The sequence below is a fragment of the Periophthalmus magnuspinnatus genome, chromosome 21 (assembly GCF_009829125.3).
Source record: "Periophthalmus magnuspinnatus isolate fPerMag1 chromosome 21, fPerMag1.2.pri, whole genome shotgun sequence".
NCBI lineage: Eukaryota > Metazoa > Chordata > Actinopteri > Gobiiformes > Gobiidae > Periophthalmus > Periophthalmus magnuspinnatus.
In genome coordinates, this window is record NC_047146.1 from 27,588,143 (window position 1) to 27,603,921 (window position 15,779).

Here is a 15,779-nt window from a genome sequence, read left to right on the forward strand (position 1 = left end):
GAGTCAGTTCTAAGATATGGAATCACCAGCTGGTTTGGAAACTTGCTGGTCAAATCAAAAACTCTAATTTTAAATCTGGTGAGGACAGCGGGGAAAATTATGGGCTGTGCTGTCCCTCTGAGCCCTCAAGAACTTTACGAACAGGCCATGAGGGGACAGACCAGGAGCATTCTCTCTGACCCGACACATGTGTTGTACCCTGAATATGAACTATTGAGTTCAGGGAGGAGGTACAGGGTACCACGGTGGAGATACAACAGATATAAACATTCATTTGTACCTGTTTCAGTGAAACTGTTAAATGATAAATGATGTAAAAATGAGTGATGGGGTGTGGAGAGAGATGTATTGCACCCTGTGTATGGTTCTGTTGTTTACTGTGGTGTGAGCAGCCCATTGGTCTAAGAAAAATTTCTCCTAAGGGAGACAAATAAAAGAAATCTTAAATCTTGAATTATATAAGCTCAAAAAGGAGTGGGAAGAAGAAAACTTATTAAATCCCAACCCTGTCTTCATTTAAGACATACATTCGATGCTTTGTTTAAGCTTCCTATTCAGTTGAAAAAGAAAAAAGAAGAAAAAAAGCATATATATATATATATATATATATATATATATATATATATATATATATATATATATATATATATATATACATACATACATACATACATACACACACACACACACACACACACGCACCCCCGCGCGCACACACACACACACATACGTACCATATATGCAGTACATATCATATATAAATATATATTCTATATACATTCACATAAATACACACATACACATACATATACATACACATAGACGCATTCAAAATTCAATTCAAATGCAACAAAAGGTCACTGACAATAATTTAGATGTAAGTGTGAGTACCATGAGGCATTTCCAAATTGTAAGAGAAAGAAAAAGATACCAACAATGGAAAGGAAACAATAAGCATGAGGTGGAACCAACACTGAAAGTGCAGTATGTCCTTATATATAAACTGGCCTCTCTCTGTATACAGACGAGACCATGTCTTTATATAAAAACTTACATTTATGAATAGTTTGGCATTGCTTTTGTTTTAGATCCAGAGCATTCCACAGTTTCACCCCACATACAGTCACACAAAAACTTTTGTGAGTGGTTCGAATATGAGGTAGAATAAAATTTCCATAGCCTCTCAAATTGTACGTTCTCTCTTTAAGAGCAAAACACTTTAACTGCATGTCACTTGGTAATAACTTATTGAAGGCTTTGAATAATATAATTACAGTATAATATTTTACAAGATCTGGAAATTTTAATAGTTTGGACTGGATGAAAAGATTGTGAGTGTGATCTAGAAAGCCAACCTTGTGAATAATCCGCACTGCTTGTTTTTGCAATAAGAATAATGGGTGAATTGAGCATTTTGTTTCCCCATATTTCAAAACAATACGTGAAATAAGGAAGAACCAGTGAGCAGTGTATGGAGTGCATCGTGATCAAGATATTGTTTTGCTTTATTTATAATTGAGATACTCTTGGTTATTTTAGTTTTTATGTGCTGGATGTGGACTTTCCATGATAATTTGCTGTCCATAATTACTCCTAGGAATTTATTCTCGGATACGTTTTCAATTTGTACACCCTCAGTATTTACTTGTAAGTCTGGGTAGGTTTTATGGTCACCAAAGGTCATTACTTTGGTTTTACTTAGATTTAAAGACAGTTTATTTGTATCCATCCATTGTTTTATGTTATTTAATTCCATGTTCACAGTGTATACAAGCTAATTATAATGTAAACTACAATAAAAAATGTTAGTATCATCAGCAAAGAGGATTAGTTTTAATGAATGTGATACCTTAGATATATCATTTATGTAAAGATTGAAAAGTATGGGTCCCAACACTGACCCCTGGGGAACACTACAAGCAATGCCAAGGTATTCAGATGAGTATTCTCCCATTTTAACATACTGGACACGTCTGGTTAGGGTAATCTCTTAGCCAGTCCCCAGCTACTCCTCTGATACCATATCTTTCAAGTTTGTTTAGCAGGATTGAATGATTAATTGTGTCAAATGCTTTTTTCAAATCAATAAAGATACCAGCAGCATGCTTCTTTTGATCCAGTGGATTGGTGATTTCTTCTACTGCTTCAATTATTGCCATGGAAGTGTTTTTTTTTTTGCTCTGAAGCCATTTATTATTTGATGTTTGTCGACAAACTTTTCTAGCCAAGATATGAATATTTTTTTCTAGAATTTTGGAGAACTGAGGCAACAGTGAAATTGGTCTATAATTTTTGACCAATGATATGTCGATATCATTAATTTATTTTTACATTTTTGAACAACATATTTGACTTCACATTTGTTGGTTGCTGAGAGAAAGAAGGAATAAGGGTTCCTCATTATTGTTTTCTCTATGCTGGATTTTGGTTTGGTCTGGGATTTCAGCAGACAACTCCAATCCTGTTCTTTTAAACTATTGTCAAGAACATTAATGGTCTCTTCACTTCTTATATGTTTATAAGTCACTTTCTTGTCCTCTTTGAGTTCTTTAAATTCACAATCATAGAGAGTAAAGACAGGTAAGTGATCAGTGATGTCACATATTAACAAGCCACTAGGTGTTTGGTTTCCCACAATATCAGTTAGTAAAGACAGGTAAGTGATCAGTGATGTCACATATTAACAAGCCACTAGGTGTTTGGTTTCCCATTAATATCAGTAAAGATGTTGTCAATTATTGTTGCACTGTGTGACATTATTCTGCTGGGTTTGGTTATTGCCAGATAGAGGGATAAACTGTACATTGTATCAGAAAAATTATCTATTGTTTTTTGTCTGGTTGGATTCAGAAAGTCGATGTTGAAGTCACAACAGATAAATAATAGCTTATGATTAACAGTAGAAAACAATTTCTCCATCCATTCAGCAAAAGCTTCAATGTTTGAGCCAGGTGAACGATACACACAACTTACAACAATATTTTTCATCTTATCATTATGAATCTCGACAGTTAAACATTCCATTGTTTCTTCTATTGAACGTGACAGATGGGTTAAGAGTCTAAATGATATAGATTTATGGATGACTATGGCAACTCCACCTCCCATTTTACCTTCTCTGTTCATATACCTTAGTTCATAATCATCTAGACAAAACTGTATGTCTCTGTCTTGGTTAAACCAGGTTTCTGTAATAGCAATGATACTGAAAGAGCGAGTGAATTGCTGCAGATACTCTTTGATACAATTGAAATGCTCCTACTATTAAAATGTATTATTGCCAGTTTCTCATCTGAATTTATGTTATTGTTATATTGTTCTTGAGTAAGATAATCACAGATTCTATCAAAAGTGGAGAGAAAATTGTTATCTGGGTCCATCTCAGATAAATAGGGTGTGTCGGACTCCGTGTATTTAAAAGTTTCCAGATCCATTTGTTTGTGATGGAGGATTCTCTGTAGTGTGTTCAGTTCATTGCTGTTTGATGGTGCAGATGTATTTGTTGTAGGTCTCATAAGGAATGTATAGAGTCATGTGTTACCTTATTTTGTCCATTGATGTCAATTGTATTTACCCAGTTCTTCTTTCTTTCTCACCACCAACACATTGGCTTCCTCTGGGGTCCCGTTTAGTTTAATGAAGATCTTACAGTTTGTTACCCAGGTGCATTGGATCTTTTGCAGCTTTTTCAGTTGTCTGGCCTTTTTCCTATGTCAGCATTTCTTTTTGTTAAGTGTTCATTTATGAAAACATTAGTTCCTTTCAGTTTATGTCCTTGTTTTAGCAGAGCCGTTTTGTTTTTCTCAAACCGGCTGGTCGTTTTTCTTTGAGGGCAGCGGGTGACAGGCCTTAATGTGGTCCAGGTCCAACTCTATCCCCCTGCTTTGGAGGTAGGAAGCCACCTGGCTCCAATGGATCGTGGATCGGCCACCGCGTGCACATATTTAACCCAGTTGATGCAGAAATATTATTTAGAAGTGCGCGCCAAACACGAATGAATGAACAGGAACCAATTTGGGTGACAGGAACCAATTTTCGTGAACGAGTCGGCTCTTTTGACTGGTTCCTAAATGTGAATGGTTAGATATGGATTTCATTTTTTAAAACACCTGAATCTTTTTCTTTCTAATTTGTATGCATTTTTGTACTGATTATTATACTGAACGCTAAACCAGCACAACAATCAGCTCAGAAGCAGAGCAGGTGGCATAAGTGGAAGCTTTCTCATATTTGCATTTGCATTATATTATCAGTTATATCAGTTATATTATCAGTTAATTTTAGAGTCATTATTATTGTAGTACAATGCTTCATTTAAAATATGTATAATTTTTCCACTCTCATTGTGAACCAGCTTAAACACATTAAGCTGGTTCAAAACATTTAAGCCTTGGTCGTATTTCTCTGTGATTAGTTTGCTGTTGAAATTAGTGATCCCATTGGTTTCTGTCAATTCAATTCATTTTATTTTTGTAATGCCCAAAATCATAACAACAGTTGTCTCGAAGGGCGTTCATGTTTTGGTTGATGGGGGAAACCGGAGTACCCGGAGGAAACCCATCCAGACAAAGGGAGAAATATCCAAAACTCCACACAGAAAGGCCTGGGCGACTCGAACCAAACCTTCTTGCTGTGAGGCATGAGTGTTGCAACTCAGCCACCGTGCTGCCTGTCATATGAATAAATAGTAAAAGAGGCTGTCCTCTTTGAAATGAACGGATCCAAAAGATTTGGATCCCATAAAATGCTGAAACTCCCACCACTAACTGATACTGTTTGCAACCAATGTACAAACTCACAATGTTATACTAATATGTAACCACTATTTCTTGCTTATTAGACTGATTCGTGGTAGAAGTTACATTGTGAGAGGAGGTTCATTATGTAGAAATAGAAAGAACACACATTTGAGCAACATGACTCATAGTTGGCCTTACACACACAGCTCCCTGTCAGCAGCACTGATTGGTTGTTTTCAGATTCTATAAAGTGATAATGTCACATTCTCTGATGGGGGCAGGAGCCAGAGGTCCTGTATTGATTCTGTTATATTTCTGAATATGTTGAGGCTGAATATATAGAGGACTAATATACCACACAAATGTATAAATAAAATACAATTAATTATTAATAAAAATGTAAATTAATTATCAATTAATAATTTTAAATCCCCCCTCCTTGAACCACCAAGGTGGAGGTGTTTGAGCACCCGAATGATCCTGGGAGCTATGTTGCCATCATGCTCCTGGAAGGGTCACCCATAGCAAATAGGTCCAGGGTGACGGGTCAGACTAAAAGCGGTTCAGAAGCCCTTTATGATGAGAGGAAAATGAAGGCTAGTTACGTCACCCAGATTACCGGGGCCCCACCCTGGAGCCAGGCCTGGGGTGGGTGCTCGACCTTTCCCCACACTCAGCCCACCACCTGCAGGAGGATCGGTAAGTGACCGATGCATAGAGGGGCAGCAGTCGAAGGTGGGAGCCTCGACAACTGGATCTCCGGATATGGACACTGGTTCTGGGGACATGGAATGTCACCTCGCTGGGGAGGGAAGAAGCTCAGGCTCCCAGCAAGGAGATTGAGCGTTAGAGATGGAGTTGGGCTCACCTAAATGTATAGCTTGGGCTCTGGAACCCAACTACTTGAGAGGGGCTGGACTCTCCAGATCTCTGGCGTTGCGCACAGGGAGTGGAGGCAAGTTGGTGTGGGCTTGCTTATTGCCCCACAGCTCAGCCAGCACGTGTAGCGGTTCACCCCAGTGAACGAGAGGGTTGCGTCCCTGCGCCTTCGTGTCGGGGACAGGTCTCTCACTGTTGTGTCAGCCTACGGGTCAAACAGCAGAGCAAAGTACTAGACATTCTTGGAGTCCATGGGAGGGGTACTGGACAGTGTACCGACCATGGACTCCATTGGGCATACACTTCAATGCCTACGTGAGCAATTACAATGACAACTGGAGGGGGGTGATCAGGAACAACACCCTCCCTGATCTGAACCCGAGTGATGTTCTGTTATTGGACTTCTGTAAGGTCTATTCCAGGATACTGAAGAGGAGAATCCGATCAATAGTCCAACTTCGAATTCAGGAGGAGCAGTGCTGTTTTTGTCCCAGTGGCGGAACACTGGACCACCTCTATACCCTCCATGGAGTCCTCAAGGGTTCATGAGAGTTTGCCCAGTCAGTCCACATGTGTTTTGTGGATCTGGAGAAGACATTTCACCGTGTCCCTCGTGGTGTCCTTTCGGGGGGTGCTTTTCTTAAGTGCAGGAGTTCAAATATCTCTAGGTCTAGGTCACGCGTGAAGGAAGGATGGAGTGTGAGACTGACAGGCGGATCTGTGCAGCGTCCGCAGTGATGCAGTTGCTGTATCGGACTGCTGTGGTGAAGGAGGAGCTGAGCTGAAAGGCAAAGTTCTCGATTTACCGGTCAATTTATATTCCTACTCTCACCTATGGCCATGAGCTTTGGGTAACGACAGAAAGGGCAAGAGTGTAGATACAAGAGGTCGAAATGGGTTTCCTCCTCAGTGTGGCAGGGCGCTCCCTTAGAGATAGGGTGAGGTGCTCAGTCACACAGGATGAGCTTAGAGTAGAGCTGCTGCTCCTCCACATCGAAAGGAGCCAGCTGAGCTGACTTGGGCATCTGTTCAGGATGCCTCCTGGACCCCTCCCTATGGGAGTCTGCTTAGAATGCTGCTCCCGGCTCCAGATAAGCGGAAAAATGGATGGATGGATAAATTTTAAATTGAATGCAAGTAGGGAGGTCATATAAGGAATGCTCAGTGGTGTTTTACCACTGTATCACCATAGCCCACTGACAGGCTTCTAAAAAATTTGAAAGTATTAATAAAATGTTTTGATAGGAAAATATGTTTTCTGCTCTGCACCAAAGCTTGTGTGGAATAAAACAGATCAACCAGGAGCTGTGCAAGATGGATGTGTGTGATTTTGAAATCTCGCTTGCAGTACAAGGTTAAGCTTGCCCATGGGAATGTGTTTTCAAACCACAATGAATTCTGGAAAAACTTGTCAGAAAATACTCTTAATTGAGAAGGAAAAGTTACTTAAAATTAGTATTACGACACAATGTATTCACTGGTAATGGCACATTGGTATCAGGTGTTTTCCTTAGAATTTAAATCAAACAACGGTAGTTCCTATTGAACACAATCCCTCCCTCCCCTCTCTCTCACCCCTCACCTCTCTCCTCTCAGACAGGTGGATCCACTGCACTCACGGCTTTGCTCTCGTGCCACTGTGTTAATTGAGAGATTAACTAAAGGTGTCAAAAAGAGAGGGAAAGATGTGTGCGCTTCAAAATGAGATTTGTAATTTATTTTTTTCATGTAATTAACACCAGCACCTGCCACTGAAAACAAGGACGACAAAAAAGGTGAAAATTATGTCTAGTCAAAATCAAAAAGATTTATACTCCAAAATAAATGAAATGTGTTAACTAATAAGAGTCTTCAAGAAAGTTACATCTGGATAATTTAATAGAGGCCTCTGTAATACTGACTCAGAAGCAGCCACAGTACCTGGCTTCTCTCGCTGCACTGTACAACTGAGAGGTTCAGTAGATCAGCCATTCCTGCTGCTATAAGACTGTATAACAGCTCTTGTTGATCGGGTGCACTTTATTATCTTTGTATTCTTTGTGATTTTATACCTGTGTGCAATTTGTGTTGTGTACAGTACAGTGGTACAACTGTACTAGGCTCAGTCTTATGTTTTTGTGTTTTGTTACTCTTTCTATGTTGGATGTTTTTGCTCCTCGTCAGATCTCACTCCCTGGACCCACTCAGCTCCTCTGTCTCCGCAACCGGTACAAACCTCACCCCGTCCGACCCAGCTCACCTCTACCGGTACTGCTCACCTCGTCTCTGACCCCACAGCCCACAATCTACCTCTGGACTACTGCAAACAAACCTGCTCTCAACTATCTGGTCCCTTCATTTGCACATTTAAAAACTGTAAATAAACATTGTTAAACTGTTTCCCGAGTTCTGTCTCTTTGATCCCTCAGTCAGTCGCTGCGACAGAATTATTATGAGCAGCCTATTTAAAATAACTTATAGTAATTACACTGCATTATCTTCAACAGTCTTTTATCCAGCTATTCATATTTGCCATGATGAATCTCTCCACTCATCCCTTGGCAAGTATATAGGGCTGTTACTTACATTCTTACTTATTGATATTGTGTTATTTTATATGGTGCACAGTGGAACATGTGTTGGGCCAATCGAAGCTTCCCGCTACTACAAGTCCTAGTATTGATCTGGCCATTGGTGGACACATGGGCCGTGTCTCAATTCGCCAAATGCACCTTTTGAAGGGACCCTTCGAGGTACTCCTCAAAGTGTGGTTTCAAGCTTTCGGTCGAGAGTGTGTCCTCCTCAGTGTAGCTGCCATCTTGTTGAAGTGGGACAGGCCTAAACCAGGGACCGCACTTCCACCGCTGTCTTTGAACGTACGATACGTACATTACGTACGTTATTTTTTATGATTTATTATTTAATAGAAGAAAAGTCAAGATGTCGTCGTCACAGCCGTTTCTTTTTGTTTAGATTGAATATCAATAGCCAAATATAAGTTTCAAGGTTATTTTTTTCTCAATTGTAGCTACTTCATAACTTTAACAAAATATACCTTGTGAAAACGTAATAACAGAGACAGAGGTAACAATATAATTTTTACATTCATCATCTATAAACCAGAGAACACTGATTAGTTGTACATTTAGTGGGATATTGCAGTTTAACATTCGGTATTTTGGCCAGTTGCTTGCAGTTTACTTTAATAACAGTAGAGGGCACTGTTTCCCTTCTATGCCGTGCCAGTTCTTTTCATATTATTATTGTAAAGTATTTTCTAGCAGTGCAGCGCTATATCAAACTAGTATCTTGACTTACTAACACTAAGGTAAATGACACGTGCCCACGAGGGGTGCAGACGTATGGAATGTACTGGAACACATGAAGATTTTGTGCACGTCTCAGGACTCTCTTCTGTCCTTTCTGGAGAGTCCGTTGCTTCATTGTTCACATTACCTGTGTGGAACTCATTAAACCTTCTGACTTTATGTTTCAGTCTCTTGGTCTTTGACGCTTACAATAGAAACGAACATTCTTACATTATTCTTATTGCAATAATAATTTCTCATGATAATAATGTCTTCTTATTGTCTAGCAATAACTGCACATTCCTTTATTCCATGTAACTCCCCTCCTTTTTAATCATCAAACACACGGCCTGTACTTATCTTTATTCAGATTTAACAGTTTCATGTCACACTGTTGTAGATGAGGTAAACCAGTACGAACATTTGAATGTGTATTGTGCGGCGGACTCCATTTTCTTCTTTTTTTTGCGTAGTTGCGGTGCATGATGGGATATAGAAGTGCGTGAAGTGTGCACGGATGCACGCTTCGGCCACGTCCGATCTCCATGGAAACGGTGGAAAGGGAAGGGCAGGTTTGTGGGCGTATTCAGTAGGGTGGGTTGAAATGGGACAGCCCTTGTCGCGCCGGAAATTACGTAACTGCCCTTCGCACTTTTTTACGTGCATACTCTCAGCAGTCTGCAGAGGCCCGAAAAATCTCTCCGGTATGTAACATGCCAGGACCGTGTCAGACCAGGATTTGTAGGGTTAGGAGACTATAGTCACAGTGCAAAAAAAAGAGGGATTATGTATTTCATGAGATGGTGTAATTATTACTATTAGAAGAAATGAAAATTGAAACTACAGGGTGGCCCAAAAGTTATTGACTCTTTTAAATCTTCAATAGTAAAAATGACCTAATTTTAAAAACTAATATTTTTGATTTTGCACTGAATCAAACACACTTTGCATAACATTTGAAAGCATTTCTGGGATTATGGCTCTCACTTGATCCTCAATATTACGTTTCAAGTCGTTTATTGTCTGAGGTTTATTCAAAACACCTTTTCTTTAAGATGTCCCCACAGGAAGAAATCAGGACTAGTCAGGTCTCGGAAGATCACATACTGCACCCTGTCTTTGAAAAACGAATAGGTTTCTGAATTTAACCCTTGTAACTCAAAGTACCACTGTACAATGAGGGTTTGTTCCTCAGTGCTATATTTGTTCATATTAATGTCGGAAGGGTAAATGCTCTGAAAAAATAAAATAGAAATATTTAGAAACAAAAGAGTTATGAATTTTTTCAACTGTGTATTAGAATTACTGGATATACTTTTGCCCTTTTTAAACAGTATATCAAGACAATTTGTAATTATAAAGGGTTGTATTGTCCAATAATCCTGAAGTGCACTCTTAGCATGATGAATGTTCACATTATCCACCTTCAAGGTGGCCAAACTGAGCTACTGTCTCCCTATTGTCGCATGCTAGCTCTCATAAACATCTCATGAATAATTAGGGTGCACAGAATGCATAAGGTAGGTGAGGAATAACCTCTGACCACTGCAAACTGTAACATTTTAAGTGAACTATTTCTGTTTTTCATGTTTTAAGACAGTAAAAATCACATACAGCACTGGAAGTACCCTAACCCTAACTAAAGTATATAAGCCAGGATCATTCTCACTAAACTATTTGTTCATTATGAATTCTTTGTTCATGTTATATTAGGCTCATTAAAGATTAGATATTATGATACCATATTTACCCCATCTGTATTTAACTGCCCCATATGACAGTAGAATGTCAAAGTAAATAGTTGAAATTATTTTGAAGCTCATGTTTGAACTTGAAAGTATTAGGACGGGAGAAATCTGAAAAGTAAATGGTAAACAGTCACATTCTTACACAGCGCTTAGCCACCTTCAAGTCACTCAAAGCGCTTTACATCAAGGAACCACCCACACATTCACGCACACTCAAACACCAATGTAGACAAACACTGGGGGCAAGGTGAGTTAAGTGTCTTGCCCAAGGGCCAACCACAGGATCCATCTGTGGGGGGTGGAATTGCACTGCTAACCTGTGGGTTAGTGGAACTGCCAATGATGTTTATGTCGAGGCCAGGACTCAAGCCCCCAACCTTTGGATCACTGTACAAATGCTCTACCAACTGAGCAGCTGACTTAAGGTCATGGTTATTAATACTGGTTTGGGTAAATAATAACTACTAGTAATGATTATATTTTCCCTAACTTGAATATGGATTACTTTAAAGGTGTAGAATCCAAGTTTTCTGGTGGAAGGAGGATCTACCTCAACATCTCCCATCCCATACCCATCTCCATGGAGACAAGCAGGAGAGAAAACAGGTTACAGGGCAGATCTGTGGAGAGATGAAATTAATAGTAAGAACGCATGTCTCCCAGGGTGTGTATATATATACCTTTAAAGTAACTGTACATTACATGGTTAGTTTTATTATGACAATACTGCCATCTCTCAATATATTAATTGATGTTGGAGTGTATAGGTTATTTACATTGAGGCCTGCATAATGTGTGCCTTACTGGTTTTCATATGTTTTAATAGCTTTTATATGTCTTGATTGATCAAGAAAAGACATGTAATATGAGGTAGTCATAGCTCAACTGTGCCCTGGCCTGTACGTTGTTATCACTACAGGGGTGTAAAGATCCAGTATCTTTGTCTATATTTGGACCAATAGGCCTCATGTCTCCCGCTGGTTTGGGCTGGTTCCTCATGGTAAAGTGGTTATTGTGTTAATGATTTTACTATGAGGCTCTGGATCCACCTGGGACACAGCTGGATGCCATACACATCAGGGCATGTCCCATTCAGAATATAAAGGGAGGAAGGGGTGGGGTAGGTAACAACAGATTAGGGGAGAGCAAATATTGTACTGTTGTGGCTTATGTTTTTTTGTTTTTGTTTATCAGTTGATCAAAAATGTATAGTGTCCAATTGGATATTAAAATTGGTTGTATATTTGATGCTAAGAATCTCAGTCTTTTGAAGTTGATGGTTCATATCATAATTTGCCTGTAAACTACACTCATATGTTCGACCAAACTTGAGGCCTACTTTTGGGGGTTTTAGGTAATTTGTTTTACCCAAGGTTGTATGTGATATTGTTAAGAAAAATGTTATTCTGTCAATTAGTGTTGGAGAAAAGAGCCCTCTCCTCTCGTGTTTGTTAGTTCTGCTTAGACAAATACACCTGAAACTGAAATAAAGTCCAATTTGTTCAAGTATTGCTTTCTAATTTAAAAGTGTAAATTGGAAAGCAAGCAAGAGTAAGTGCTGAGATTACCATGTAAAGACTGAAGGAGTTTTATACTGGTGGGTTAAACTTATCAGAATGCGATGAGCATCCGTCTGTGGTGTTGTGTCTTACTCTCATTATTTGGAGCATTTTTAGCTGATACAGTACGTTTGAATGTACATCCCTATCTGTAGTCATTGCCCTATTTAGTCAGTTGATGATCAGCTCAATAAGTCAACAAAGATCCATCCACCCATTTTCTTGCACTTTATCCAGGGCCGGGTCGTGGAGGCAGCAGTTTCAGCACACTTTCCTCTCCACACATTTCCTCCAGCTCTTCCGGGAGGATCCTGAGATGTTCCTGGGCCAGCCAAGAGACATAGTCCCTCCAGCGTGTCGTAGGTCTTCTCCGAGTTTCCTTCTGGTGCGACGTGCCCTAAACACCTCTCCAGGAGGCATCTGGAACAGATGCTCGAGCCACCTCAGCTAGCTCCTCTAAACATGGAGGAGCCTCACTCTATCTTTAAGAGAGTGGCCAGCCACCCTGTGGAGGAAGCTCATTTCAAACGCTTGTATCTGCAATTTTGTCCTTTTGGTCATTACCCAAAGAACATGACCATAGGGTAGGAACGTAGATTGATCGAGAGCTTTGCCTTTCGACTCAGCTCCTTCTTTACCACAATAGTCTGATACAGCAACCGCATCAGTGCAAACGCTGCATCGATCCGCTTGTCAATCTCACGCTCCATCCTTCCCTCCTTCGTGAACAAGACCCTGAGATACTTGAACTCCTCCACTTGAGACAGGGACTCTCCACCCATCTGGAGATAACCATGGCCTCGGATGTGGAGGAGCTGATTTTCATGCCAGCTATCCTGGTTTGATCATCTGCAAACAGTACAGATGCGATCCTGTGATTCCCACACTGGACCCCCTCCGTCCCTTGACTGTGCCTAGAAATTCTTTCCATAAAAACAATTAACAGAACCAATGAGAAAGGGAGGCCCTGGCAGAGTCCAACATGCACTGGGAACAGGTCTATCTTACTGCCACCAATGCGAATTCAGCTCCTGCTCCATACAGAGAGTGGACAGCCCTTAGTAAAAGGCCCCAGACCCCATATTCACAGAGTACCCCCCACAGGACACTACGAGAGACACAGTCAAATGCCTTCTCCAGATCCACAAAGCACATGTGGACTGATTGCAACCAGTCGTCCTGTCCCTGCAGCTGAAAAACACCCCCACAGCATGATGCTGCCACCACCATGCTTCACTGTTGGACTGTATTGGACAGCAGTGCCTGGCTTTCCCCACACATATTGCTCAGAATTAATGCCAAAAAGTTCTATCTTGGTCTCATCAGACCAGAGAATCTTTTTGCTCACCATCTTGGCATCCTTTAGGTGGTTTTTTTTTAGCAAACTCCATGTGGGCTTTCCTGTGTCTTGGACTGAGAAGAGGCTTCCGTCGGGCCACTCTGTCATAAAGCACAGAGTGCTGGAGGGCTGCATGGTTGACTTTCTAGAAGTTTCTCCCATCGCCAGACTGCATCTCTGGAGCTTAGCCACAGTGATCTTTGGGTTCTTCTTTACCTCTCTCACCTAGGCTCTTCTCCCCCGATTGCTTAGTTTGGCAAGACGGCCAGCTCTAAGAAGGGTTCTGGTTGTCCCAAACATCTTCCATTTAAGGATTATGGAGGCCATTTTTTTTTATTTGTACTTTATTCATGATTATAAAGAATACATCTCCACAAATCACAACATTTACAATGTCACTGTTTCCAGAATACCAGTCTTCAATACAGCAGTTGTGTTCATACAAGGTATTATAACATAGATTTTTTTATTTATTATTCTTATTTTTCTTCTTCTTCTTCTTCTTCTTTTATTTTTTATAAAGAGAACCAAACAAGTAAACCAGGGATGTCCAAACTATGGTCTGAGGGCCAAATGCGGCCCTCAGATAAATTTTTATTGGCCCTCAGGCCTTCAGTTGAACTGGCCCAACTGATCATAATCAGTACTTTTCTTGTGAAATTTTAGTAATCCTACCAGTATAACCTAAATAACATCACATTGCATTGTCATACAGACCTACTAATAATATTTCAAGCCTTATTTAAAGTATGTTAAATGCACCATCTGAATTATCCACTGTATTGACCACTGATTTGTGGCCCTCCGTGTCTAATATTTTTCAAGATATGGCCCTCGGTGAAAAGAGTTTGGGCACCCCTGAAGTAAAAAATAACTGATTGTAGCATCGAACCGGGGTGTAAAAAAGAAAACACAAAAAAAAAAACCAACACAAAAAAACCCCTCCCATTTAATCTCTCACCAAGGCACACTTATACAAGGTAAGGAGAAGATAAATCAAATAGAAAATAGAAATATAAAAGTTCAAGACTGTGCGGGCGTCCTCAGGCAGCTCTAGACAAAGTCTGATCTACTTTGTGTAATATATTTTAGCCACTCTTTCCAAACCTTATTAAATTTGTCCACTTCCAACCTAACAGATGCAGTCACTTTCTCCATATTATAGATGTTAAGCATAACATCTACTCATTCTTCCACCTTGGGCACCAAATCTGTTTGCCATCTTCTTGTGATTGCTTTTTTACTAGCCAATATCATTATTCTTATCATTTTATAATCTTCATTTCTTCTTAATTTCAATATTTCAATCTTTCCTAGATACAGAATTTCGAAATTTAGGGGAATTTTAATATTCAATACTTCATCTATGACATTTCTTATGTCAATCCAGTATTGGATTATTGAAGAGCAACCCTAGAAGATGTGGAAGTGATCTGCTTTATCGGCATCACAAGACCTCCAGCATTTTGTATCTGCATACTTTCTCTGTGCCGGTGTTAAGAAAAAATATATTATATTCTTCCATCCATAATCCCTCCAAAAACAAGAACTGGTGGTTTTCCATTGATAAGAACTTATTTGTTCCCAATCCACTCCTAAAATTTTTATGTTTGCTTCCCTTTCCCATCTTTCCTTCACATAATCCTTTCAGATCCTCTAATGCTGTGTACAATTTTGAAATAACTTTACTACTTAACTCTGATTTAGAAGCATCTAGGATAATTTTCAAAATATCTGTCTGCAGTAAATCAAAATGTGTGTTTTTTTGTTCTTGCTTTAGATAATGCCTTAGCTGTAGGTATCTATGAAAATCCTGATTATCTAGACTATAGAGGTCTTTTAACTGCAGAAAACTCATCACATCACCTCTTTCAATTATTTCCCAATGCATTTTTGGTCAATTTTTCCACATTTTAAAAGTGCCATCCAATTTGTTTGGCTCAAAATCCGTGTCATAAGCAATCCATCTAAAAAAATCTGCACTGTTCGTTTAGGTTATGCTTTTTCATAATCTCAGACCAAATCGATAGAGACACCCACAGCCAAGGGTTAACCTTTTGTTTCCAGTTTGTCTGTAGTTGCCCATCACACATTAAAGCTTGTATTGGTGGTATAGTTTTCCCTTCAATGTCTTTCCATCTTGCAGTGTATTCTGGGTCACACAAACTCAACAAGATCTTCAACTGAGCAGCTTGATAATAGCTCTTTAGGCATGGCAGCGCTAGACC